This window comes from Crocuta crocuta, unplaced genomic scaffold, assembly GCF_008692635.1.
Source record: "Crocuta crocuta isolate KB4526 unplaced genomic scaffold, BGI_CrCroc_1.0 scaffold332, whole genome shotgun sequence".
NCBI classification, from domain to species: Eukaryota; Metazoa; Chordata; class Mammalia; order Carnivora; family Hyaenidae; genus Crocuta; species Crocuta crocuta.
Genome location: NW_027532025.1, coordinates 2,542,414 through 2,569,859, shown reverse-complemented (window position 1 = coordinate 2,569,859; position 27,446 = coordinate 2,542,414).

Below are 27,446 nucleotides of genomic sequence, written 5' to 3'. Positions count from 1 at the left end.
CCAAAGTTGGTTTCATGCATTCCTTCCTTTCCAGGTTTTGCAAAACCTTGATAATCTTGTCCATCCCTGTCACTTTCACTTCATCTTCTGCCTCTATCCTCTTAGACTGCTACATTTCAGTTCCAAAGGCCTGTTTCCTGCCTCTGGTCTTTTGTATCTGCGATCTTTTTTTCCTGGAATGTTCTGCATATAGACTTTCATAGATTTTCACTGACTACTTCTGATCTTTAAAGCACTAGCTCAAATGTCACCCCCATGGAGAAGTTTTGTCTAACCACTAAAATGGAAATAAACTGTCCTGTCAATCACTCTCTATAATGCCATTCTCCTTTTATTTCATTATAGCATTAATCAGTATTAGAAATGGTCTTGTTTACTTATCTGTTGTTAGTCAGTCTCCATTCCACCCAGAAGATAAATTCAGTGAGAACAAAATTATTCACCACAGAATTCATAACACATAGAAAATGGCTGACAAATAGTAAATTTCAAAGAATATCTAGTCATTGAATGAATTACTTTGGCTATATTGTAGTGAAAACTAACAATGTCCATTTAGTTTCTTTCATTTAAAAACAAATGGCTATAACTCTTAGAAGGAATTCTAGAGGAGATCTTATTCAGACTTTGATTTTAAGCATATAGAAACTGAGGTTCAGAGAGGTAAATTTACTAGATTTCACAAAACTAGACATTGAGAGTCAAGGATGGATTCAGTGGTCCACAAACTGTATCTGTAACTCCAAAATCTAAAACCTCTTAAAAACCAAAAGTTTTGTGTAACTTTGGTATCAAAACTTATTTGGTTGCAAAACCCAACATAAACTAATATGAGGCTATTTATAGCTTGTTTTTTTGGTATTATGCTTAGTATGAATATTCATATATTTCATTGCAGAAATACTAACACATTGATTCTGTCCCAGATACTGCTGGAGGCTATTATATAACACCTGGTATATTCACAGTGTAACTTTTCTAAAATTCAATTTTTTTTTTAAAAGTAATCTCTATGCCCTTCCTGGGGCTCAAACTAGGGATCAATCAAGAGTTGCATGCTCTACCAGCTGAGCCAGCCAGGTGCCCCTAGAATTCAAACATTTCTAGATTCCGAAACACAGCAGGCCCTAGGGATTTCAGATAAGATAGGGTAGACATATTTCAATCATATGGCCTTTCTCATTGAGAAATCAGGAGACTAAGATCAGTTTAGCCACACAAGAGAGCAAATAAGTCATTTGGTCTGCAGATGAGAATGTTGGGAGATTGAGTTATGTAAAACTACATAGTTAGAAAGTCACAGAGCAGCAGACATCTTAATCATAGCCTATAAATCTGTCTATCAAATCATAAACAGAAAATAACATTAAAGTTAACATAGTTCATTCTCTTTTCTGGACATTAAATAGACCATCCTGGTAATATTCACAACTGCCTAAAGTTTATACCAATATTATCTTTATATTTGGATAAAGCTCTTTAAGAAATTACATAGGTTGTTCAAGGGCAGGTATATATAGCATATTAAGAATTTGACTCAGGGCTGTCTGGCTTAAAAATGCTGTAGCTCCAACCATGGCTTCTAATACATGAAACTTTCTTAAGAATAAGATTATCATATGATTCCTCGAAATTATTTATGTATGATAAATCCTCTTTTAATTATTGAAAATCAATCAAGTTAAGATCTCAAAAGATACGAAAGGATTTAAAATTCTAAAGAGGTGGATCACTTTTTGCTATTGGAATTCTAGAGTTTCAAGATTTGCAGAGTTCCACACTTGGCATGTGATAGCAAATTAAGAATAGTTAGACATTACAAATATACTAATTATCCATCTAGTCTGTAAGATTGGAGGCTGCCAACAGCAAAAATCAATTGTTGAACAAAAGAAAACAGTGCTGTTTCTCAAACTGGAGTAATATACCCTTCACAAAGAAAAAATAAGTCTAGAACTTCCAAATTTGAACTAAATTATTTTTACTACTTAAATATGCATAAGATTAAACTATTTAAGTTCTATATTCTCATAGCTCCTATACAACTATTAAACTAAAACATATTTACAACTTAAGTATAGTGAAAACTACAAGCAAATGCAATCCAAATGAAAGTCATTAATTTAGTGTGACAAATGCTGTTTATTGAAATTAAATCATCATCTTGCAATATCCATATGGTAATAACTGCTTCTGTATCATTCTTTTAAATTAGCCATGGCATTTTATTATGTGCTCAAGTTTTCAGGAACTTTTCTGTATTGTTTGTTTCTTGTCAAACAACTATGAAATGTTAGTCCACATAGTGGTCCTTGAGGTCATTTGGCTTGTGCTTGGCTTGAGTGCATCATCACAAAGTAAGTCTTCCCCTGTTCTTTTCTTATTATCTCTGGTCAATTAAAGGGGATCAGTTTGCATCTGTGTGGTTGTAAACACAAACACCAGTGTAAACTTTAAAATCTTAATGCCACACTCAGTTAAAAAGTGTCCAGTCAAGTGAACTAGAATATATTTGTCAGTACTTTTAGATTTTCATTAAAAAGGAGAACACTAAATTAAAAGGGAGTTATCATGAGGAAATTGTGGACCTTCACAATCCCCCAAGAGTCTAAGGATCCTAATTTGAGAAACACTACATAGCCTATTATTTATTGGTTTATATTTAAAGCATTAATTATTATTTCCAATTTATCTTTCAACTATAAAATCTTTATGATTTCTTCTGAGTAGGATATTCTGTTGCCATCTTTGCAATATCTTTCTTCTAGGCAATCCAAATTTCTCCCCCAAATATAAGTAAAATTTCTTTAGATTATGTGGACAAACTACAGCATAATTTCCATGAATAATGTATTGGGGGTAGAAAAGTACAGCATCTCAAAGAAACCTGCAGGTATTTGCAGGTTTGAGGTGGTGGGGGGTGGGGGGGAGTACTGTTGCCTTGGCTACCCTTAGAACTTATGAGTTAATTGGTGTCAGGTCAGGGAAAGAATATCAGTACTTTTAAAAAGGTCTCCAGATAGGGGCATCTTGGTGGCTTAGTCAGTTAAGCGTCCGACTTTCGCTTAGGTCNAAAAAAAAAAAAAAAAAAAAAAAAAAAAAAAAAATCTGCAGATAATACTAACAATTCAACCAGGGTTGAAAATTAATGATAGCTGAGGTAAAACCTCCAATATCACTCTTGTTTGACCTGATTCTCTGATGGCATCCAACATCTAAGATTTAATTCTAAGCTCCATAACATAGTCTATAAAATCCTCTAAAACCTAATCATTGCCTATGCCATGATAATTATGTCTTAATAGTCTTTTGCTGGGTTACCTCCTTAGGATTTGAATGTATCTGGTAATGGATTTATTCACGCTTTCAAAAGTTTTTTTTAACAGTGGTTTATTATGAATGGGTCAAAGACAGGTAGCATCTCCTCTTCCTATATTGATTTCAATCATTGCTAAAGATACATGGGAATTTTTTTTCAATTAAACCAGATTGGTTTTTGGGATTATTCTCAATGCAGTGCTCCAGACAGTCAGTAGTAGCTGAGAAAAGTTGGTTCCTGAATTGTATTTATTTGCATTCCACGACTTAAAATAGTCTTTGTGGTAATGATGAAGCTGTGTTTTTAGGTGTGAGATTAGAGTCAGTATGCTTAATTTGTTCCTCCAAATATTTGACCCTTTCAGGACTATATTGGTGCAACCGAACCTGTGCTCCCTAAAAAGGAGAACAAGGCTAAGATATTCATAATGTTAATTATCAAATGCATAGAAGAAATTTGGAAACCTTTCCACCAACCTAAGGCTAAATCTAACATAGTTACAACTCTCAGGTAGCCCTAAGATATAAATTCAGGTATTCTATAAATATGAATTAAGTACACACCACATGCCAGATGCTGTAAAAGAGGCATTCACTGAAGCCATATAATAAACATGTGAAGTAAATATTAGGTTTTTAAAAAAATTTTTAATGATGATTTATTTTTGAGAAACAGAGAGAGAGAGAGAGCAGGTGGGGAAGGGGCAGAAAGAGAGGGAGACCCATAATCTGAAGCAGGCTCCAGGTTCTGAGCTGTCAGCACTGACCCCAATGTGGGGCTCAAACTCATGAGCCATGAGATCATGACCTAAGCCTAAGTCAGATGCTTAACCCACTGAGCCACCCAGGTGCTCATGAATTAAACATTATTATGTTCTATTTATAGATAAGGAAAATGAGATTCAGAAATATTAATATTAATGGTCTTGCCCAATATTAAATTGGTGTGTCAGGAATTAAATAAGTCTCTAAAACTCCACGTCAGTATTCCTACTACTTCATTCAGCAAATATTTATTGAGAGCTTGCCTTAGTGGATAAATACCAGGAAAATTTCTAAGCTCTCTGGACTTAGTGACAAAATTTAGCCCTTGTAGTATTAACATGAGGATCAAATGAGCAAAGGAACAAATATATTTTGGAAAAAAAAAACACTCTGAAAATGAGAGTTATTGGTAGGATTATTATGAATATATACTCTTTACCTGATGCATAGTGCTGACTTATTTAAATTTGTAACAGCACATTCCTCCAAGCACATAGAAAGGAAAGTGAATGGACAGAACCCACTGGGTAATGTGAAAGGAATGCATAGCTTGTGATAAAAATAGGGGACATGATACTCAGTTTTCAGGAATAAGATCTCAAGAGGTAGATCTGAAATTTATTTAAATGATAGAAGCTTTACAAAAAGCGTGCCAATGTGCATAGATTCCGGAGTCCCCTTAGGAATAGCATGCAGATCTGCCATGCTTCCCAAGACGTCTTGTTATCTCTATATGTGTGTAAGGTTTATTGGTCTGTTACTTAAGTGCTTAGGCAAATACTCATTTTTCAGCTCCATGCATGGTTTCCTTTTTATAGACATGGGAATATCCAGTCATGTGAACTCTGGAATGCTAAATTGAAACTATATTCCTGCCAATAGCCAATTTGTTGGTAAGAACCTTTAATAATCTGGAGACTCCAGCTCTTCCATTAACCAATCACTGAAGCTGTTTTGAGGGTTTTAATAACTAAAACAAACAAAGAAAAAACAAAAACTAAAACCAAACCCAGCATGAACCTTATTAAAGGAAATATTTTATATATTGTTGTGTCCATATTTTTGTTAAAAATCTGGTAGGAATAGAAATCTATTGCTCATTCTTTGGATATTCAATCTCTGTTAGAAAATCCAACTTTTGTTCCAAGAGATGGTTACTTCGCTCATTTTATAAAGTATATTTAAAGTCTATATAAGACCAGATGTATGTCTTTTTAAGCATGTTGCAAGCCAGATTCAGAAAATATAGTAAGTAACAAATTTGCCATCTTGATGTTTTTAGGTGAAGAAATCCAAGCAAAGAAAAAGAAAATAGAATCTTCCTTGAGGTCTCTATGATAAGAAGTATTACAGGGGTATCTGTCCAGCAGTCTTATCATAAAGGTTTCCCTCTCACTCACAAAGGTGGCAAACATGTTTTTACTACATGATGTGGCATTATTATAATTATTTTATCCAAGGATAACTGGATATAATTTAAGCCAGTCAGTCTCTTCTTCCCTGATATTTGGAATTGTGACCAAGGGATGATCAATCCGAACATCTGGTCCGGATGGAAACTGAGCTGATACAAGAACTATGCACTCTCACTCTGAACACATGGACATTCTAGAAAAAAAATTAAATGTAATAATAATAACAGTGCAGTTAAATGAATATAAGTAAAATCTTCAAATGGCTAAAACAGAGAGAACCCAACTGTTAATGGAAAGGGAAATTGGAATTACAACTGATATACACATCAAGAACTGGGGCTTAATGTCCTCATAAAAATGATACTTAAGACCCAAACCCCATACATAGTGGGCAGCTGGAACTGGATTCTACATAAAGAGATGGATTCTACATAGGAGAATTCCATATAATCCAGGGAGGCACCATGAAAGTAGGTTGGTAATTCCAGTCTTGGAAGGTATTAAAGGACATACCTGATGTGCTTTCTCAGATTCTCTTGGTACTATTGTTTGGAATCTTCAACAACCATTATACCACCATGGAGTAATGTAGAATCTGAGAATATATTTCTTTGTAAAGATAAATTCAGAGATGAATATTATAATATACACATCAATCTAGTATGGTAGGAGGTAATCAGAATAAGCAGAAATTATGGACAATTATATGAGAGAAATAGAAATAATGATCTAAAGAAACTTTAAAATATAAATGTCTTTAAAATTTTAAAAGCTTGCTTGTGCTTCCCACTCACCAATCCACAGATACTTCTAAATTCATGATTGAAAGAGCAGTATCTGGATTCAGGAGGTGCTCCCTAAACCTGTTTTCTGGGAAGCTTTATATACTTTGTAGAACCTCTCTGCCACGGTCCCTGTCTCATAGTACTCTGTGAATGATGGATGCCATCTGAAAGATGCTGGTGATCATCATGGCAGAGTTTAGGGAGGGACTGGCTGGCTGATAATATTAACAGGGATAAGTACCCAGAGAACCACATGGCTGACATTGAAGTTAATGGAAAGCAGGTGGGGTTTCTTTATGAGGACACAGCTAGGCAGAAAGTCATGACTAGCTTAAGCCCAAAATGGATGTTCTGGCCAGAAATGGATATTCTCTTGATGTGTTTCTTCATTGATTACCTCTGTAGTGTAGAAAATCTTCCAGAAAAATGCAATCTGGAATTTAAGCATTTCTGTACCAATGTGTATGTCATGCTGGTTGGGAATAAGAATTGTCATCTGAAGATGAGTGCATGAGGTGAGAGCTTGCCAAGGTGAAGCCACAGCCAATAAATCCTGATAAATTCCTAGTGATATAACAATTGGGAGTGGCCCTATCATCTGTATATGGTGTTCAGAAATAATGATAGAATGGGGGAATTTTTTGAAATGACCACAAGAGTATTTTTGAAATCAAGCTATGAGAATTAAATACTGGGTGACTTGTTTTGTGAAATGTTGCTGTAAACAGAGTCTTTAAAAAAAAAAACAAAACAGTAGTTAATTTTTGATGTGTTTATGAATCTTAATGTATGATTACTAGCCCTTTTACTTATAATATACCTAAGATTACAATTCAGAAATCATCCTGCTATTCTGCTTATGAACAACAGAGGTTTTATTGATAATTATTATATAATGATTCTTGATGACTTCTATAATCAATCCATCTGCCCCATCCAGGTTCCTATACTACCATTCTAGCATCCCTTATCAGCACTACTGCTTGACCAAGTATCAATTCAAGTAATTTCTTAAATTCCCATTGCTTTTTAGAAAAATGAAATGCTGGTAAATTTTGTGAATTAGGCTGTAACTATTTTATTTTTATTTTTTTTTATTATTATTTTTTTTAATGTTTTATTTATTTCTAGGAGAGAGAGAGACAGCATGAGCAGGGGAGGGTCAGAGAGAGAGGGAGTCACAGACTGAAACAGGCTCCAGGCTCTGAGCTGGCAGTCAGCACAGAGCCCGACGCGGGGCTCGAATCCACGAACCGCGAGATCATGACCTAAGCGAAAGTCGGACGCTTAACCGACTAAGCCACCCAGGCGCCCCAGGCTGTAACTATTTTAGAAGTAACACAGCTTGCCTATCATTTATCGGCTTCAAGGCACTCTGGTGAATTACCACTTTAGAGCTTTCCTCTTAATCAGATTTCACTGGTTATGTAATTTTTGGAAATGTACACAGACTGAAAGGCCCAGCCAAGTCCATGTCACTGTAGCAAAGGTAGAGGTATGGTTTCATGTTAGTTATTTTACATTTACTGTGTAATTAGTACTGCTTAATTTATGAAGAATAAATAGATATGCTCCAGATTAGATGTAGTAGTTTTGTGAAATCGAATGTAATACTGATATTTATCATCTCTGTAGGAAATTATAAAAAGTAGAATAGGCCAAATTGGGCTAACAATAAAAAAATAGTTATTGAAAACAAACAAAAAAAACTCAAACACAGCCTTTATAGTTTGGTTAAATACCAGGAAATCTTAATAATCAGTAACTTCAAAAAACATGTGAGTCACTCTGAATATAGTACAAGAGATTAAGAGATAAAAAAATGTCAGGGAGAATTTAACAGACCTGGATGATAGATGGAGAAGCTGGGGCATTAGTATAAATAGAACTGAAAGAAGAGAATTGAGAGAAGGGAAATGACAATTTTGGAGGAGATAGTGTCGAAGGATCTTCCAGAAGAAAACATGATTTAATTTTTAGATTAAAAAGTATACCAGGGCATGTTGGTGGCTCAGTTAGTTGAATGTCCAACTTCAGACCAGGTCATGATCTCATGGTTTATGGGTTTGAGCCCCATGTCAAGCTTTGCGCTGATAGCACAGAGTCTCCCCCTCTCTCTGTCCCTTCCCCACTCATGCATTCTTTCTCAAAAATAAACATTAAAAAAAATTTTTTTTAAAGTACACTGAATCCCAAGTAAAAAATAAAGAAAACCAAACCCACATTGAAGCACATCATAATGAAACTACAAAATATAAAGAAAAAAGAAAATCTTAAAAGTGGAAAGAAAAAAATTATCCACAAAAGAACAGGAAGCAGGCTTTCTGATAGGAGCAGTAGACACCAAGAGATGACCAGTTAGGCTGAGAGTTGGTCAACTGAAAGGAGATTAAACCTTAGAGTAAAATCAAATTTATCCTCTTCTTATTATGTGCATAGAGAAAAAGAATAAGCCCTTCAGCATAGAGAAAGAAGGAAGCAAGTACCTCTGAGGAAAAGCAGAGAGGACAGATCAGGAGAGAGAAGAGTTTGAGCTCTTAAAGATTTTCCAGGATCTGGCTCTATGTTTTGAAAGACCTTCCTATCTTTGGCTTCCACAAAATAATCCATAAACTTACAATAAAATGTGTTTTCTTTCTTTCTTTCCTTTTTTCCTTCTTCCTTCCTTCCTTCCTTCCTTCCTTCCTTTCTTTCTTTCTTTTTTTGTTTCAAGTTACTTTAAGTTGGACTCTCTTTGTTTTTGTCTTTAAGTATTTATTTATTTTGACAAATAGAGAGAGACAGAGCATGAGTAGAGGAGGGTCAGAAAGAAAGGGAGACACATAATCCAAAGCAGGATCTAGGCTCCGAGCTGTCAGCACAGAGCCCAACATGGGGCTCTAACTCATGGACTGTGAGATCATCACCTGAGCTGAAGTCAGATGCTTAACTGACTGAGCCACCCAGGTGCTCCTGGACTCTCTTTTTACTAACCAGAATGGTACTAAGACAATCTCTCAAATGTTCCAAGGACCTAACAAAAATTAAAAATTGTATAGTATTTATTGAGTATCTACTTATATGCAAGTCTGTGTATTTCAATCAAGGTGGTGGTGGTGGTGGTGGTGATGGTGTTGTAGTGGCAATAAGAAGATAACTGAGGCCAAGTGTATGCATTAAATCATTTATAATCCAGGGGAGAGGGAGAGTAATATGTGGACACTGAATTTAATGCTTGACAAGATTAAAATCTTGGTAAGAGCTATGCTGAACTCTTTTAATTGATTTACCAATCATCATAGCAACAATAAGGGTTAGAGAGCTGAAGTGACTTTTCTGAGATCACACAGGTTAGTTAATGGTGGTGCTGGGATTTTAACATAAATTTGTCTGACTCTAAAACTACAGACCTATCCTGCCTAATACCAATAATAATATCTGCCAACTAGATGCTAGGAGCTTAGTTTTATAACATTGTCTCATTTCATTTTGCCCTATGCATGACACTGACATTAATAACTTTATCTGTAGAGGAGCATCTGGGTGGCTTAGTTGGTTAAGCATCCGACTTTGGCTCAGGTCATGATCTCACGGCTCTTGAGTTCGAGCCCTGCATCAGGCTCTGTGCTGACAGTTCAGAGCCTGGATCCTGCTTTGGATTCTGTGTCTCCCTTTCTCTCCCACTCATTCTCTGTTGCTCTCTGTCTTTCAAAAATGAATAAACATTAAATTTTTTTTAAATAAAAAAATAACTTTATTTGTGGAATAAGAAAATGAAGTTTAACATTCTTAAGGAGCCTAGGGTCAGTGGTGAAATGGTGAAACGACAATTCAAATTGGGATGAGGTGAGGTTTGTACTCATTCTTTTCTCATATACACCTCACTACAGGTCTTTCAATGCTCACTAGGATGGAATTCTAATAAAGCATCCAGTCTTTTGAAATCTCCAGATGAGAAGAATTCTCTATGCTTGCACTTACCCCAAGACTTCAGAGGACATGTATTAAGCTCCTTAAAATTTTTCTCACTAATATTGTGTCTGTCAATAGTATGAGAGAGGCCTTATGTTCTGTGGCTCAGCAAACTTAAAAGGAACAGAGAGCCAGTTCTTTCCTCATGAACTCCCAAATTCTCTGAATGATTCTCTAATTCTTGGATTTGGGAAGATAAGAGGGCTCCCTTCTTACCTCCAGAGTGCTCTTCTTATTTAACCTGTACATGATAGTGGTTGTGGTAGTCCCCAGGTTTAAAGGAACAGCATCACTCTGCCATTCCAGTAGACAGGTATCTTCCTTAACTGCAGGTAGCTAGATAGATGCTTTGCAAATTTTATATGTGGTGTTCTTAGAATCATTTTTTCTTACCTTTAGTATTGAACCATGAGTCTAGAACCATAGGGCAATTGCTACTCAATGTACTAATTCAGTTATGACAACACAAAAACTCTGCTTCATTAAGTTTAAAATGGTGACTATATGAAGAAATAGTAGAGACAGCTAGGATTGGAGACAGGGTGACTAAGTCTCACATTTGTAGCAGGGCTAAGAGAAAGCTGACCAGGTGAGGCTGGAAAGATTAGTTATAAAAGGACTTGCACACCAAATTAGTTTCTAAAAGTTTTTATCCTAAGAATAATTTATAACCACTGAAGTATTTTAAACATAGGAAGGGATATTACAGGTTAACATTTAAAATTAAACAGTATTTTTAGATAATTCTGGATTCACATGAAATTGTAAGAAATAATATAAAGAGATCCTATATATCCCTCACCCAGTTTTCAGCAATGGTAATATCTTATAAATCTGCATTACAATATCACTACTAGTATACTGATATTGGTATTGTCAAGATATAGAACAGTTCCATCACTAAAAGGAACTCCTATGTACTTTTATAGTCTCAATCTCTTCTTCCTTGTTCCTACCCTGTTCTTAATCCCTGGTAAGCACTTATCTGATCTCCATTTCTATAATTTTGTTATTTCAAGAATGTTGTATAGATGGAATCATACACGTAACCTTTTGGGATTGACTTTGTTCAGTCAGTATAATTATCCAAGGAGCTGTTCATGTTATTCTTAGATATACCAATAGTTTTTGTTTTGTTTTGTTTCGAATTTTAATTGCTGAGTGGTATTTTATGGTATGAGTCAACTGAAGTTTTAACCATTCACTCATTGAAGACTATATGAATCGTTTCCAGTTATGGCTATTATGAAAAAGCTGCTGTATTTATGTACAGGTATCTATGTGAATATAAGTTGTCTTTTGGGGTGAGATAAATGCCCAGGAGTACAATTAGTAGGTTGTATGGTAGTTTCATGTTGAATTTTTAAAGAAACTGCCTAAAAACTAAAAATCTAGTTTTTTAATGAAATTTTTCAGTTTTCAATGTAGATTCTTATCAGCAATGTTGAGTGATTCCATTTTTCTACATCCTCACCAGCATTTGGTGCTGTCATTGTTTTATCAATCTTAATGGGTATACAGTGTTATCTCATCGTGGTTTTAATTTGTATTTTTTTCTAATGGTTAATGATGTTGAGTAACTTTTATGTGCTTCCTTTCCATCCTCATATTTTATTTGGTGAATTATCTGGTCAAACAATTTATCCAGTTTAAATTGGATTGTTTGGGGGCACCTGGGTGGCTCAGTTGGTTGAGCGTCCGACTTCAGATCAGGTCATGATTTCACAGTTTGTGGGTTCGAGCCTCACGTCAGGCTCTGTGCTGACTGCCAGCTCAGAGCTTGGAGACTGTTTCAGATTCTGTATCTCCCTCTCTCTCTGACTCTCCCCTGCTCATGCTGTCTCTCTCTCTCAGAAATAAATAAAACATTTAAAAAATTTAAATTGGATTGTTTGTTTTCTTGGTGTTGCACTTGGGGAGCTTTTTATATATTTTGGATATAAATCCTTTATGGGATATGCATTTTGCAAATATATTCTCATATTCTGTAGCTTTTCCCTTTACCTTTTGACATGTTCATTTGTTGAGCAAAAGCTTAAAATTTTTGAAGTCTAATTTATGAAATTTTTCCTTTTATGGATGATGATTTTGATGTCAAATCTAAACATTCTTTGCCTAGCCATTGACCCTGAAGATTTTCTCATATTTTTTCTAAAAGTTTTATAATTTTAGGTTTTATATTTAAGTACATGATACATTTTGAGTTAATGTGTGAGACTTGGGTTGAGGTTTATTTGTTTATCTTTCACCATTGGATTATTTCCTTCATTGGATTGCTTTGGCACCTTTGCCAAAAATCAATTGGACTATATCTGGGCTTTCTGTTCTGTTGCCTTTGTTTATGTATCTACCTCTCCACTAATATCAAAGTTTTGATTACTCTAGCTAGATAGTAAGTCTTGAAATTTGGAAGATTGATTTCTCCGATTTTTATTCTTTTTTTCCAGTTAGTTATTCTAGTTTCATAATCTTGTTTATTTCTATGAAACCAAATCAACCAACCAACCAACCAAAAAACCCTTGATGATATGTTGATAATATTTGCATTAAGCCTGTACATCAATTTAGGGAGCTGAACTACATTGAGTCTTCTAATTGATGAGATGATGCATATCTTTATTTACGTAGAAATATCTTTCTTTCATCAGTTTGTATGGTTTTTAGCATACAGGTCCTATACATGTTTTCTAGACTTATACCTAAATATTTCTCTTTTTTTCAGCAATAAATAGTATTGTATTTTTAATTTTGTTGTTCACCAAATATTTATTGCAAGTATATGCAGATCCAATTGAACTTAATATAGTGATCTTGTATCCTATGACTTTACTAAACTCATTTATTAATTCTAGGAAGTTTTGCTTTTTTTAAAAATGTTTTTATTTATTTCTGAAAGAGAGAGAGAGTGTGAGCAGGGGAGGGTCAAAGAAAGAGGGAGACACAGAATCTGAAGCAGGCTCCAGGCTCTGAGCTAGCTGTTAGCACAGAGGCTGAGGCAGGGCTCGAACCCATGAACCATGAGATCATGATCTGAGCTGAAGTTGGATGCTTAACCAGCTGAGCCACCCAGGTGTCCCGGAGGTTTTACTTTTCAATACAGGGCTTGGATTTTTAATTTGAAACAATCATGCCATTTACAATTAGGGAGAGTCTTATTTCTCTTTTTCTCATCTGTACCCTTTTAACTTCATTTTCTTGCTTTGTTGCACAGCTAGAACTTCCAGCATTATGCTGAAGAAGAGTGAGGAAAGTGACATTCATATCTTATTCCCAATCTTAAGGGGAGAGCCATCTTTTACCACGAAAATGCTGTCACCTGTAGGTTTCTGTAGATATTCTTTATCAAGTTAAAAAAATTCTCTATTTCTACATTTCAGAAGGAAATGCTAATGTGGTGAGTTACATTGATTGATTTTTTAATATTGAATCAACACTGCATCCCTAGAATAAGCCCCACTTGGTCACAGTGTACTATTCTTTTATATTGTTTAATTTTATTTGCAAATGTTTTCTTAGGGATTTTTAAATCTTTCCAGATTAACACTGAGGGAAGTTTTTTTTAGTTATGAGTTCCATGTTGGATGTAGGATCCAACTGAGGTGTTTGTAGTACTATTGGGGTAGTTCACATGAGATATAATGGTAGCTAGAACTGAAGATGGAATAGCAACAAGAATATGGAGAAAACAGATTGACCTGAGAGATATTATAAGAAAATATGCAAGACCTATTGATGAACTGGATACAGGGGACAGGGAGAAGACCATGTCAGAGATGACTTCTAGATTTTTAGTTTGTACACTGAATGGCTGGAGGTATCATTCACTCTTGGCATATGTTCAGTTTACTATTGGACATGATGTATGTAATGTGCCTTTAAGATCTCTGAATAGAGATGTCACACAGGCAGTTGGGAGCTCTGCATAGGGGCCTGTGTTGGGAGTCATTTGAAGTAGTAATCAAAGCTGTGTAAATTTGTGAAATTCCCTGGGGTGTAAATATAGAGTGAGAAGAGATTACAGCCAACACTTAATGGGTAGTTAAAGGTAGAGGAGCCTGCGATTAGACAGAGAAATCAGTGGCCAGAAAAATGGGAGTAAAACCAAGGCAGTATGACATTATGGAAGGTAAGGGTAACAATGTGGAAACTATTACCAAAAAGAAAAGAAATTGTCAACAAATAAAATACTGCTTACAGGAGAGGTAAATGAGGACTGAACAATCCATTGGATTTGGTGACAGGGAGGCCACTAGTGAATTTAATGAGAGCTCTTTGGGTGGAATGAGGGGGTGGAAGCCTGAATGGAGTGAAATATGAGTGGGAGGTGAGGAAGTAGAAACAGTGAATATTGAAAACCATTTCAGAGTTTTGGCTGTGAAGAGGAGGAGAGAGGCAGAGCAGTAACTGGGTGAGGATGTGGGAGTCAAGGGAACATCTTTTCTTTTTAAGGTGGAAAAGGCTTATATATGTTTAAATGTTGCTATATTGGGCTTCTTTATAAGTTTTCATTTATGGAAGCATTATAGGACTTAAAAAAATACCAGCCATTATTTTACAGGCAAAACAGAAAATGTGAGTCATCTCATAGAACTTGGGGTATTGGAGTCTGTAGAATTCCAGTCAGAGCTTGAAACACAAGAATGGGTGCTTCTAACCTGGATATAAATGAAGCAGCTATTATACCTACCCAGTTACAGAGCTAGACCTGTTAGGATTACTCAGCCCTGCTGCCTAGGACTCCATCTTGTTTGGGTTTATCTGGCTGCCGTGACCCATCCTCACAGTTCTCAACCTTAAGGGAGTGTGTGTCTACTCATTTATAAGATTTTTGAGCTATGCTACATAAATTTGATTTCTTCCTACACAGATTGTTAATAAAATCTAAAATGTGATATTTTTCTTAATAAATATATGTACTGGCGACAGATGATAATTGTTTTCAAAGTTGTAGTTTAATTCATTCTCACAATAATTCAATAGAACAGATAGAACCTATGTCTTACTAATTCAACTAATATATTGTGAACACATACATCCTGATACTATATTAAATCCTGGCAATAGAGATGCATTGCGTGATAATTATGCTCTCCAGAAGCTTATTTTCTAGAAGAGGAGACCCTTATAAAACTATGTGATGATGACTGTGAAAGAACTATGCCCAGATTGTATGGGAAAACAGAGGAGGGGCACATGTCCCAAACCAACCAGGTATGGGAAGGCTCAATGGGCAAAAGGTGGAATGGGAGAGCCAAGTACCAAAGAACACACAGGCTAACATGTAAACTTTAAGGTGTTAAATGCAAATAACTAGAGCAAAAATTTGTTAAATATAGGAAACATGGCTTGACAGGTAAGTCAAGGCTAAGCTGTAAAGAAGCTTGGATACTTACAAAAAAAGTTGGGGTTCACTGCCATATATAGTGAGTAAGTCAATTTATCCAGAATTACTTCAAAGGCAGTTGGATGCTTGAACAAAATTAGGATTCTGTTTAAAAAGAAGTAGGAGGCACAAGTGGGTGGATAAGCAACCAAAAGTGTACCTATACAAAGGTACATTTTAATTGGGTTAGGGAAGAATAAAGGTTCACACCTTGGAATTCTTATGGACTAGATGTGAAATCCAAACCGAGGATGAATGTAATATGAGAGATGGATGCTCTAAAAGCAAAGTTATCTTCCCTTATCTGCAGAAGGTTAGGCTTTGACTTTATTATTGATTAAAATTAGAAAATTTACAAGACTATTGCTAATAGTTATAAAAATTAAAACATTTGTGTCTTAAGGCTTTTGGGTACCTTTGTCAAAATAAGTGAAATCACAGCTTAAAAGGTCTGAGGTAGCTCAATACATTTGTCATATGGCAACATACCAGAATGTTTCCTTTACTGCATATTTTATCATATTAAAAACAAAGACATAAAACAATTTTATAGTAATAAATAGAAGACCAGAAGCCCTTTGACTTTGGCTGGAAGAAAGTCACTAATTTACTCTGGCATTTGGTAAAAGGAATATAAAAGTTCCCTTAAAAATGATATGAAATCTATTCCTAGCATCATTTACCTAGTTATACATTTAGATAAACTATAAAAGGCCATGGATGAAGCTACTGTAGGGATATGGTTTATTTTCACAAGTACGTGAGGTTTTGTTTTATGTGGCCCATTCATCTATCCAGTCAGTGCTGGTATACTCGGTTTTAAAGTCACTGGCCTTTCCTACCATTAAAGAATTACTCTTTTAAACTAATTAACACATTGAAAAAAATCATTCAGGAATTATTCTAATTTTTATTTTTCTCTTTCCACAAATAAGTCTATTTTGACATTTGAAAATCTAAGCAGTTATTTGGTGATGAAAATCTCATTTGCCTGAGATTGAAAGTGAGGGGCAAAGGGCCCTTTTCCTCCTGCCTTCCATAAGTCTCTGGTTCTAGAATTCTCATTTCTCCAGAATACTTATTATCTTAACAAAAACAAATCTAATCTCAACTTTTATTATCATAACTCACAATGGATTCATGAATGTTATGTAAATGTTAATGCAGATTTCTAGTGTATCATCCCACTTTTCCATCTTTATATATCCTTTATGAGAAACATTACGTGTCTAACTTGATTGCTTCCTATTTGCTAAGCATATCTCAAACTTTCCTATCTCTGTGCTGTTGATTCTGCTTCTCCTTTTAAAGTCACTGAAGGATATATTTTTACAACATGTTTTAGTGTATGTGAAAAATGCAAAATAAACTGAGAATAAACATTAAGTTTTTCAAAAATAGTGCCTCTTTTCCATTTAACATCAGTCGCCTTTAAGGTCCTAGACCCTTAGTAAAATCAGTTACTCTGATGGTTAACACCTAAAACTAAAGCTTCTTCCTATGCCAAGAAGTTTAAAATCTAGTGAATTGAAATTTCTATAAATGTTAGATATTCAATAAATATTGACAATGGTTTACCTTATGGCAGAGTTGATGGATACCTCCTGAGAGTCTGGAATATCTCTGTTCCACATTTTTTTTTAAGTAGGCTCCATGCCAAGTATGAAGCCCAATACTGAACTTGAACCCACAACCCTGAGATCAAGACCTGAGCTGAAATCAAGAGCAGACACTTAACTGACTAAGCCTCCCAGGTGCCCCACTGTTCCACATTCATAAATACATTTCCCTCCTATGATTAATATACCACCATTGGCACTTATTATTTTTGCTAAATAGTGTCTTTTCCCTAAAGCATTTATTTGAAAAAGAAATGTGCAAATTGACAAAGGAATATTTTAGGGGAAGTTATATCCTTTCCTGTCTGAGTATCTGTCACATAGGAAGCTCTTAATAAAAATGTGTTGGATGAGTGAAAGGAAAAAGGTAGATGAAACCCTTGAATATCTGGAGAGAATTATTTTTTCTCATAGGGAGCAAAGAGAAAGGAGTTGAGGGAGTGTCCAGATGGGATGGAGAAAGCTCTGAAAGAAGAACTAGTGAGATTTGTCTTCAAATACTTTACAATTATGCTTAATATTGGCCAGAGGGAATGGAAAGAATACATATTTCTTATTGGTGCATCTGAATCTGATTAAATATAATTTTTCAGCACAGCATAGAATGTAGTTTTTCACAGACAGCTGATTTTTTTCTAGACTCTTAAGGAAAAATAAAAAGATATTTTCTGACATGACAGTTTCCTCTGTGTTCCTTAGAGAACAAAGTGAAATAAAGTGAACTTCCCCATGGAGTCTCAAATTCTTGAACCTTTTGTAATTGGTAGAGATTTTCAAAAAGATTTTTTTCTGGATTTCCCTATAATATATTTCTCATGTAAAGTACTGAAAGATAAAAAGGAAAGAATCAGGGGCGCCTGGGTGGCTTAGTCGGTTGAGCGTCCGACTTTCGCTTAGGTCATGATCTCACGGTTCGTGGGTTCGAGCCCCGCGTCGGGCTCTGTGCTGACTGCCAGCCCAGAGCCTGGCGCCGGTTTCAGTCTGTGACTCCCTCTCTCTCTGATCCTCCTCCGCTCACGCTGTCTCTCTCTCTCTCCTAGAAATAAATAGTTTAAAAAAATATATTAAAAAAAAAAAAAAAGGAAAGGAAAGAATCAGGGTCTCAGGTTTCTGTGAGAAAGTAAGCCCAGAATTTGGAATTCAGAAGTAGAGATACAATGATCTCAGATGTAGCAGCTCCAGCCTCTTACCTAGGACTTCCCTGGCCCTAGCTGAAGGCTATGTTTATGTTTTCACTTTAGATATTGGAACAGAAGATGAGGCAGCAAAGTGACTGAATCTTAATTTTTTGTAGGTGGTGCTGTCTAATGAACCTTAAATAAATTAAAACTTATAAAAAATTTTGAATAATTTTTACTTTAATAAAATACCAAAAAATCTATTATGTTGTTGTGGGTGATCTGATTTGCTTTAAATTAGAACAACAAAAGACAATTCTGCACTTTTTTTTAAAGTGAAGAATAAAGTTTTCTTTGAGTTTTTGATTTCCATACTTTAAACAGGGAGGCTTTCAACTGAAGCAATTATTGTGTATATGCTGCTCTACACATATAACAAAGACTTGCTCCAACAGAGAACTATTTCCTAAAGAACTAAAGATTAAAGATAAAAAAATGTTTTTGGAAATGTTGAAATTACATTTAAAATTGTAACTTTTTTATTTTTTATTTTTTAATGTTTTTATTTTTATTTATTTCTAGGAGAGAGAGAGAGAGAGAGAGAGAGCGCGCGTGAGCAGGGGAGGGTCAGAGAGAGAAGGAGTCACAGACTCTGAAACAGGCTCCAGGCTCTGAGCTGGCAGTCAGCACAGAGCCCGACGCGGGGCCCGAACCCACGAACCGCGAGATCATGACCTAAGCGAAAGTCGGATCCTTAACCGACTAAGCCACCCAGGCGCCCCAAATTGTAACTTTTTTAAATTATTGCAACTCTGTAGGCTAATCAGACCCTAGAAAGCACTGTGTTGTACTCTCAGTTCTGCCAATAACATGATGGGTGGCCTTGAAGAAATCAGAAAATTGCTCTCTGCCTTAATTTCCCCATATATAAAACAAGAGATATAATAACTTGCTAGCATGCACTGAGAAATAACTGGGAAAATTCTTACCAAGCATTTTAACATTTATAAAATGCTACTGTAGTAATTAAAAAACACACATTTTGGGGTTGATTTCTGAAAACAAAATAAATTCCAATAGAATTGTTTTTACTGCACAGAAACACAGAAACTGAAATAAGAATCTTCATAATACTATTATCCTTAAAAGGCCCATTCTGGGGTTCATGAACAGACCCTAGAGAATCCATAAAGACCTTGACCCTTTAAGCAATTTATAGATGTATTGGCTTTGCAAGAGTTCAAAACCTTCATCATACCTACAAACGGGTACTTGACTCCCTAAACTAAGAACCACTTCAGGACACAGAAATAACCTCTTTTATTATTTTAATATATGTGGTTCCCTCTTCTTTAATGTAAACACAGACACACATAAAAACACATACACAAATATTTATTACAGCATATTTGTTGTGCCAAATCTAATGTTACATGCTTTAGACATAACTATTGTCCTATATAATTGTTTTAAAAACATGATTTTAGTGGCTGCATTGTATTCAACTATGTAGATATGCTATGACTATTTTCATTGGTTTCCATTTTATGGGCATTTAGAATATTCGTATTTTGCTTTTACAAAGCTTTTATAGACTTCTATTTGTAAAAATGCCTATGTATGTTTTTTTCCTAATTCTTTAGCATGATTGACAAAAATCGCTTCTTTGATGATCTTATAATCATTACGGTTATTTACTGGCTTTCCTAAACTATTGCATTGGAGTGCAGATTGCTTATTCTGAAGAATAGCACCTTTTAAAAGCTTGTGTTCTCAAAAAATATCATTTAAATTTAATACGGCTGTTTAGTTTATATGTTGTCTACTAAAACAATGAGTTTGATGATTGTAGCAATGAACTCATGGTGTGATTTTTCCAAGTTATGTAATTTTAGTCTGTGGGGATTGGCTTTGAGGAATTTCCAGTCATGAAAATCTCACATTGGATGGAAGCCAAAATGAGCTGACTCCTCAATTTGAGGCCTTAACTGTCTGTAGGTATATATATTCTTCTAGTAAGATTTATTACAATGACCATTTGTCACATCAAGAATTAGGAGAGAAATAACTAAAATAAAGGTACAATTTGTGTTCATCTCTTCTATGAAACAAAATAGAATTAAACTATTTACAGCAACATATCTTCTATCACCCACATTCACTTGCTATAAGAAAAAAAATTTTTCTTTTGATGAGTTTCCTGCTTAAATACATTTGTCAGCACTTGCCCCAGAGAGCAACTTCCATTCATTGTTTGTTTATTTTTTTTAGTCTCTCCTACCAGGGCCACCTTGGCAATCTTTTTGACCTTTTCAGGACTTGTGGATGGTCCATTCCTTAGTAAGTAATTTTTCACTGGCAACCAACATATTTCATTTATGAAGTGACCTTTCCAATTCTTGTTTTTTAATGATGTGTACCCAATAGTTGCCTTATTCTTTATAAAGAAAGGTATGGTCCAAGATTTTGTAATTTCTCTACTACAGTAAAAAAAAAAAAAAAGATTTCTTGATTTCTTAAAAATATTGAGCTGGAATTACAAGCAGTTTCTTTATAATATTCTGATTGCTTTTCAAATTATTTAAGAAGATATTTTCTTTGTTTTCCCATTTTGTGATCATAGTTACCTATGGGTTTTTTTGCTCAATAGATCCTGCCATTGTCTCAAATGTATCATATCTAAGACTGATAGAAGGCAACCCATTACCTTCTTCTACTCCTGTATTTCTCTCAGTTGAACTACTGAGCTTCTAGTCTCCCAAGCTAGAAACCTTAGCCTCTCTTTTATCCTCTATACCTTTGATGATTCTCTGCCCCAGATTTTTAGAATGTTTAAATTCCTGTCCTGTTTTTTCATGTACCGTAGAGAGTCTCAGAAATGTGATGTTATTTTTTCTAATTTCTGATGTCATGTCCTTTATTTATATGTGGCATAGAAATCTGTAGACCATGTATTATCCCAATTTTTGGTCCAAAATAAAATTGAAGCTAATCTATATAGTATTTGTCACCAAACTTGCCTCTCTAAAAGTATATTCCAATTTCAATTCCTAATGCCATCCCTCCTCTTTACATGCCAAGAGTATAACATAACCTTCCAGATGGTCTTCTTATCACCAATAAATTTATCTTCTAGTCTTTCCTTCAGAACACTTTCTGGCTAATCACTCGAAAGAATCACTTAAATCACATTTTTCCTTCTTCAGAAAAAATAACTATCTATTACTTTTTGTATTGCATGGTGTTACACGATGGTCCCATGAGTCCTAATGTTCTTCTTCTGATTATTCAGGAAGCACATCATGTGGGAGAGACAGTGAGGAGAAAGTTGAGCTACTGGGTTTTTATCAGATTACATATGGGGCTTGTTGCTAAGGCATATACTGTGAAATATATGTTATATATATCTTATCTTTTTCAGTTAAGCAAGTTATGATGAAACGAGTAAATATTATTATTGCTACCAGGTAGTATACAACATATACCTGTTATGTGCCTCATCAATAAGTATGTGTCTTGTTCATTTAATTGGGTGAATGAACTAATAATATTTCTTTCACACAGTCCTGAAAAGAAATATATATTATCCCATTTTACTTGTGTGCAAACATTTTAGGAAAGTTAAGTGAATTTAAAATGAAGTAATGCCTTATCCGTAAGACACCTCTCTTTCCTGAGACAGGTTAATTGGAGACAGGAGAGATCAGGGTAGAAAATCTCCCATGTTTCTTTCCAATTTTTAGACAAGAAGCCTTTTTTTTTTTTTTTTTTTTTACAAATAGTTTATTGTCAAATTAGTTTCCAGAAGCCTTCTTTTAGGCACCGACTTCCTCAAACTCTCCTGTTTTCTTTTGTTGCAGATCTAAGACTCTTAGTATATTTTCTCACCTTTAGTAACAGTAGAGACTACCTTTAGTATTTGAAATATATCTATTCACAAGGCTGGCTGGAGAATGTTCACCAAGGCTCTACTTTAATAGAGATATTATTGTATCTCTTCCCATGTGATAGCACCCCTTACAATGTTAAAGGTGCAATCCAGAGAAGATATTTGATATCTCCTTGTGTGGCATAGGCAGTTTCTGTTTCTGAAAACCTCTAAGAAAGCAAATCCATTGCACCTCTTGCCTACCTAGAATTTCAACCATGAATTAATTCAACAAACATTATTTTTGAATAATTATTATATATCAAGGACAGCACTAGGAGTTCCCATCAAAACTTGAAAGGATGCCGCCTCTACCCTCCATAAGCTCAAAAGGGACTAGGAGAAACCAAAACGTATATAGTCGATGCAACATAATTGTTATGCTAGCAGTTTCCTGTGGGAGCATTGGAGGGTATGCCTCTGAATCTTTGAAGCCTTCATGGAAGAGATAGCTTTTGAGATACGAAGGATAGTGAGACTTGATGTGACAGCTGCAACTTGGAAGACTGGTAGGAATAGACAAGTGCTCAGAGAGCACCTAGACACATATGAACATAGAAGCCTGAAAGAGTATAGAATAATTGGAGACCTTAAGTCACTCAGTGTTGCTGAAACCTAAAATTTGAGCTGGGGAGTTAAAGGAGATGTAGTTCCATGGGTAACAGGGGCAGGGGAGCGATGATGATGTGATCATAATTGGTATTTTAGGAAGCTTTCTCACACAGTCTTATGATAATCGTGATCATGTAGTGTGAGTAATTGAACAGTATCAGAAGTTTTTTTTTTTAAGTTTCAAAATGTGGTCTGAAAAAGAAACAATCATTAGAGAGATTCAAAAATCTGACCCTGGTCCCCAATTGAACTCATTTACTACTGTATTGAATAAAATTGGGTTCAACATTTTTTTTTTAATTTTTTTTTTCTAGGAGAGAGAGAGAGAGAGAGAGAGAGAGACAGCGTGAGCAGGGGAGGGTCAGAGAGAGAGGGAGATACAGACTCTTAAATAGGCTCCAGGCTCTGGGCTGGCAGTCAGCACAGAGCCCGATGCGAAGCTCGAACCCACGAACTGCGAGATCATGACCTAAGCGAAAGTCGGACACTTAACCAACTAAGCCACCCAGGCACCCCTGGGTTCAACATTTTTGTCATGAAGCTGTGATTCAGGATATGGTAATGGAAAACTTGCAGAGCTTGTCTGACAATAGTGGGTGCCTTACTTACAATATCCTGAAAGGTTTAGGCATTTTATGATATATTTACAGGATGCACAGAGTGCTCCAGTTTTGCTGTATAAATAATACCAAAATATGTACATCAAAGTTTCTTTCCAAAAACGATTGTAAATTGTTTGGGCTAACTGAGGACATAGACATAAAAACAGTTTTCTGACTATCCCTTAGGGAGTTAATCACAGAGTGTGTGTGTGTGTGTGTGTGTGTGTGTGTGTTTTAATAATATTTTGTTCATATATCTATTTATGACATACTGGGTTATATTTTTTTTTGTGGTTTAAACGCCTATATATACATTAGTTTTTAAATTGGAAAGACTTGGAATAGACTTCTACGTCTATTGACTGTTAACCTGAGTCTCCATTTTTACATCTGCAGAATAGATATAATTTTACCTCATATGAAATATGCAGTGACTAAGTGCAACAAAAATATGTGAAAATTCTTCAGCCAGTGCCTGCACATTTCATATTCAATCAGTGACTGTTGAATGAAAAAAAAAATCTTGAATGCACTGTGGCAAAGGGAATGTTGTCTTATCTTTCACTTGCTCCACATAGAGTAAAAGAAAGCATGTTCTTGGGTCCCTCTTTCACGTAGTAGTTGGAAGTGAATATTTTAGGTACATGGAGTAGATAATAAGTGGAAATGGAACCAATGATAGTGACTATATTAAATTGCATTTTTCTTTATTGTCAGTGCATTTACTAATAAAAATTTAGTTATAGTAATGCATATTACTTAAGAATGGAAGGAGAAAAATTTCAAAAATCAGTTAACTTAAGTACTACTCCTCCTTAGAAGAATAAATTCAAAATAAATGCCAAGGCTCAGATATTATTTAGAAATTGTCTTTAACATGTACATGAATTTTACCTTAGTGGGCAAATGAAAGAAGTCTCAAAGATGACTTCTAATCATGAATGTTTCTGTTTTTTCTTGGCCAGAGGGAGAAAATGCCAGAGGGAGAAAAATGAACAAATACATAATAAACTGGATTTTTTCTTTGAATTATAAATTAATTAATGAAGCTGAGTTTTCTTAATTTTTCTTCATTCTCATAGGCTAGTTTTCTATTATGAGTAATTGCAGAAAGGTTTTATTAGTACACTTACGCTTAGCTCAATTCAATGGAAACATTCTTTGCATAATTGATATACTTTAATTCATTCAACTTAGAGATAGAACAGAGGTCTTTAATTTACTGGTTGACTTTCACCAAGGCATCTTCCTGTTTCTCCTCTGTAAAGTTAGGGGTCTATAGGAGGTGATATTTGAGGTTCCTCTCAGTTCAGATACTCTCTGATGTTAACTTACCTGAAAGTAAGTAGCTTAGATGCAGGGATGATGGTGATCATGGGGATGACAATGGATGCCTTTGACTGAGCACTCACTATGTGCTATAAACTGTGTTAAGTATAAATATGTGATCATTGTGCCTTCACCTGAATCCTGAATTGTCTGAACATATATCTCCAAGGTGATCCATAAGCTGTTAAGTATAGCTATTCTTCTGTCTTTCTTAAAATTCACATTTTCTATTTTCACTAAGAATGTGTTTTTAATCTAAATGCAAAGGGGATTAACATAATAATTTAAGTTTTTTCTGGAAGAGCTAATGAATAATGGCATTAGAGTTCCTCTGCTGATGCCTTATTGAAGCAGGCTCTAGAGTGGGCTTATGGGTTATTCTGCGAGCTTTACTCCATTGCAGCTTTGACTAATGTGACCTTGAGCAAAATGCTTAATCTGAAAGGGCAGATCTGCTTGTCTTTGTTCTTAAATCACTATATAGAACAGATATTTTTCCCTCCAATTTGATTCTGTGACTGAATTCCCAAGAATTAACGTGGGTGTTCAAGGTTTCCAATAATAGGCATATGTTACCATAGACACGTCCTTTAAATATGTCACTGGTGCATTATTGCACAGCAATACTTGAAGGCTTTCAGAAAAGTTGTATTTTATGAGATCCTGAAATTATTTAGTTGTGAAAGATAATTAGAGATTTGACTTTCAGCTGTGAAGTGGTCCTGAGATGCTTTTTTAGAATCTTGTGGCACATTATTATGGGAGTCATTGCAATTTACTATAGAGAATATTTAGAAGGTAAGGGATAAAAGATAATGAGTCTCTCTGACTATTCCAAGGAGTCTTATGGGTTTATTACATATGAGACTTGACAAGCAATTTTAGTTGAAATAGATCATTTTTAACCCCTTACATTTTGGGGGAAATAACTTACCAACTAGTAGATTATTTTTCTTTGAAAGACCAGCATTAAAGAAAGAAATAGAAGGATCTTTGACCATTTTCCCCACATTCTTTCAATTTGTTATTACTGTTGCTGTTATTTCTTTCATCATACTAAAGAAATACTAAAAACAGATGACTGTAAAATATATTTCTGTGAGGAAATTCTATGGATGAGAGGAGAGAATATTTAGTAAGCATAACCCATGTGCCTTGAACTGTGCTAAGCAGTGTGGTATTTCTATTTAAATATTTATTGAAATGTTTGCCTGGTGCTAATGCTAGCAATGTTAGGAAGACAAGGATGAAATGACAAGGTCTCTGCAATCAGTAAACTCACATGTATTATCTCAAGTGTTCTTCATAGCAAACATAGAAATTTGGTGTTTTTTAAAAATATTTATTTTGAGAGGGGTTCACAGAGAGGGAGGGAGGGAGAGAGAGAGAGAGATAGAGAGAGAGAGAGAATCCCAAGCAGGCTCCATGCTATTACAGCAGAGCCCAATGAGGGGCTTGATCTCATGAACCATGAGATCATGACTTGAGTCGAAATCACAAATAGGATACTTAACTGACTGTGCCATCCAGGCACTCTGAAATTTGGTATTTTAGTACTTTTTTAACATTAGGAAACTGAGGGTCAGGAGANAAAAAAAAAAAAAAAAAAAAAAAAAAAAAAGAAGTGAAGTAGGACTTGTATTCAAGGTCTGTATGGTGATCTTTTACTATATCATATTGTTTGGTTCATCTCTTTTATGTGCAAGAGAATAGAAGAGTCCAACCTATTGAGTTTAAGTCCTGGCCCCATCTGTTCTACTGGTGTGACCTGGAACAAGCTATTCTATCTCATAGAATCTCAATTTTATCCTATAAGATGCGGAAAGTAATATGCTGCTGTCAAAGAGTGGTTAAGGCGGGATTGTGTGAGGTGATGAGTGTAAAGCACTTTGTATGTGTTTGATTGTCATATTGTGGGTCTCAAGTAGTTGCTGTTGCCATTGTGGCCATTAATAATCTAAGTGGGAAATGTTGGAAAATTTGTGATTCTCAATTTGTTTGTTCATTTGTTTTCTGTCTGAAGCTTGTAACACCATTTGTCTCTCTCAGTGGCTATTGGAGCAGTAAAACAGTGGGAGTGGAGCTAGGTGTGGTTGGGTGGGATTGAGGGATCAGTTGTACTAAAGTGCTCTTGGAGGATCTTACTGGATGGAGGTGGGCTGGATGTGAGTAGGGCTTTTGACTCTATTCTTTCATTTCAGCTAAAGACCCTTCACTTTTATTGTCATGATAAATGACTGATCAAATTTTTTGTTTGCAGAATGTTTGAAAAACACTGCCTTTAAATGAAAGTTGCTTGTGGGGGGGATATGCTTAAAGACTTTCCAGTTCTTTAATTTTATTAAAATTTATGTCCTTATCATAAAATAGTATTTTTGCCATGTGGTAGGGTTCAATAAATGATGATGGATGAGTGAACTAATGAATAAACAGGCATGTACTTACAAAGTATCTGAATGTGTGTATGTGTACATATATATATATTTTAATATATCTACATATATGTGTGTGTGTATGCATTTGTTTTTTGTTTAGATCCCAGATAAAAGTAAGATCATATGGTATTTGTGTTTCTCTGTTGACTTATTTCATTTAGTGCAATTTTTTCAAGTTTTGTTTGT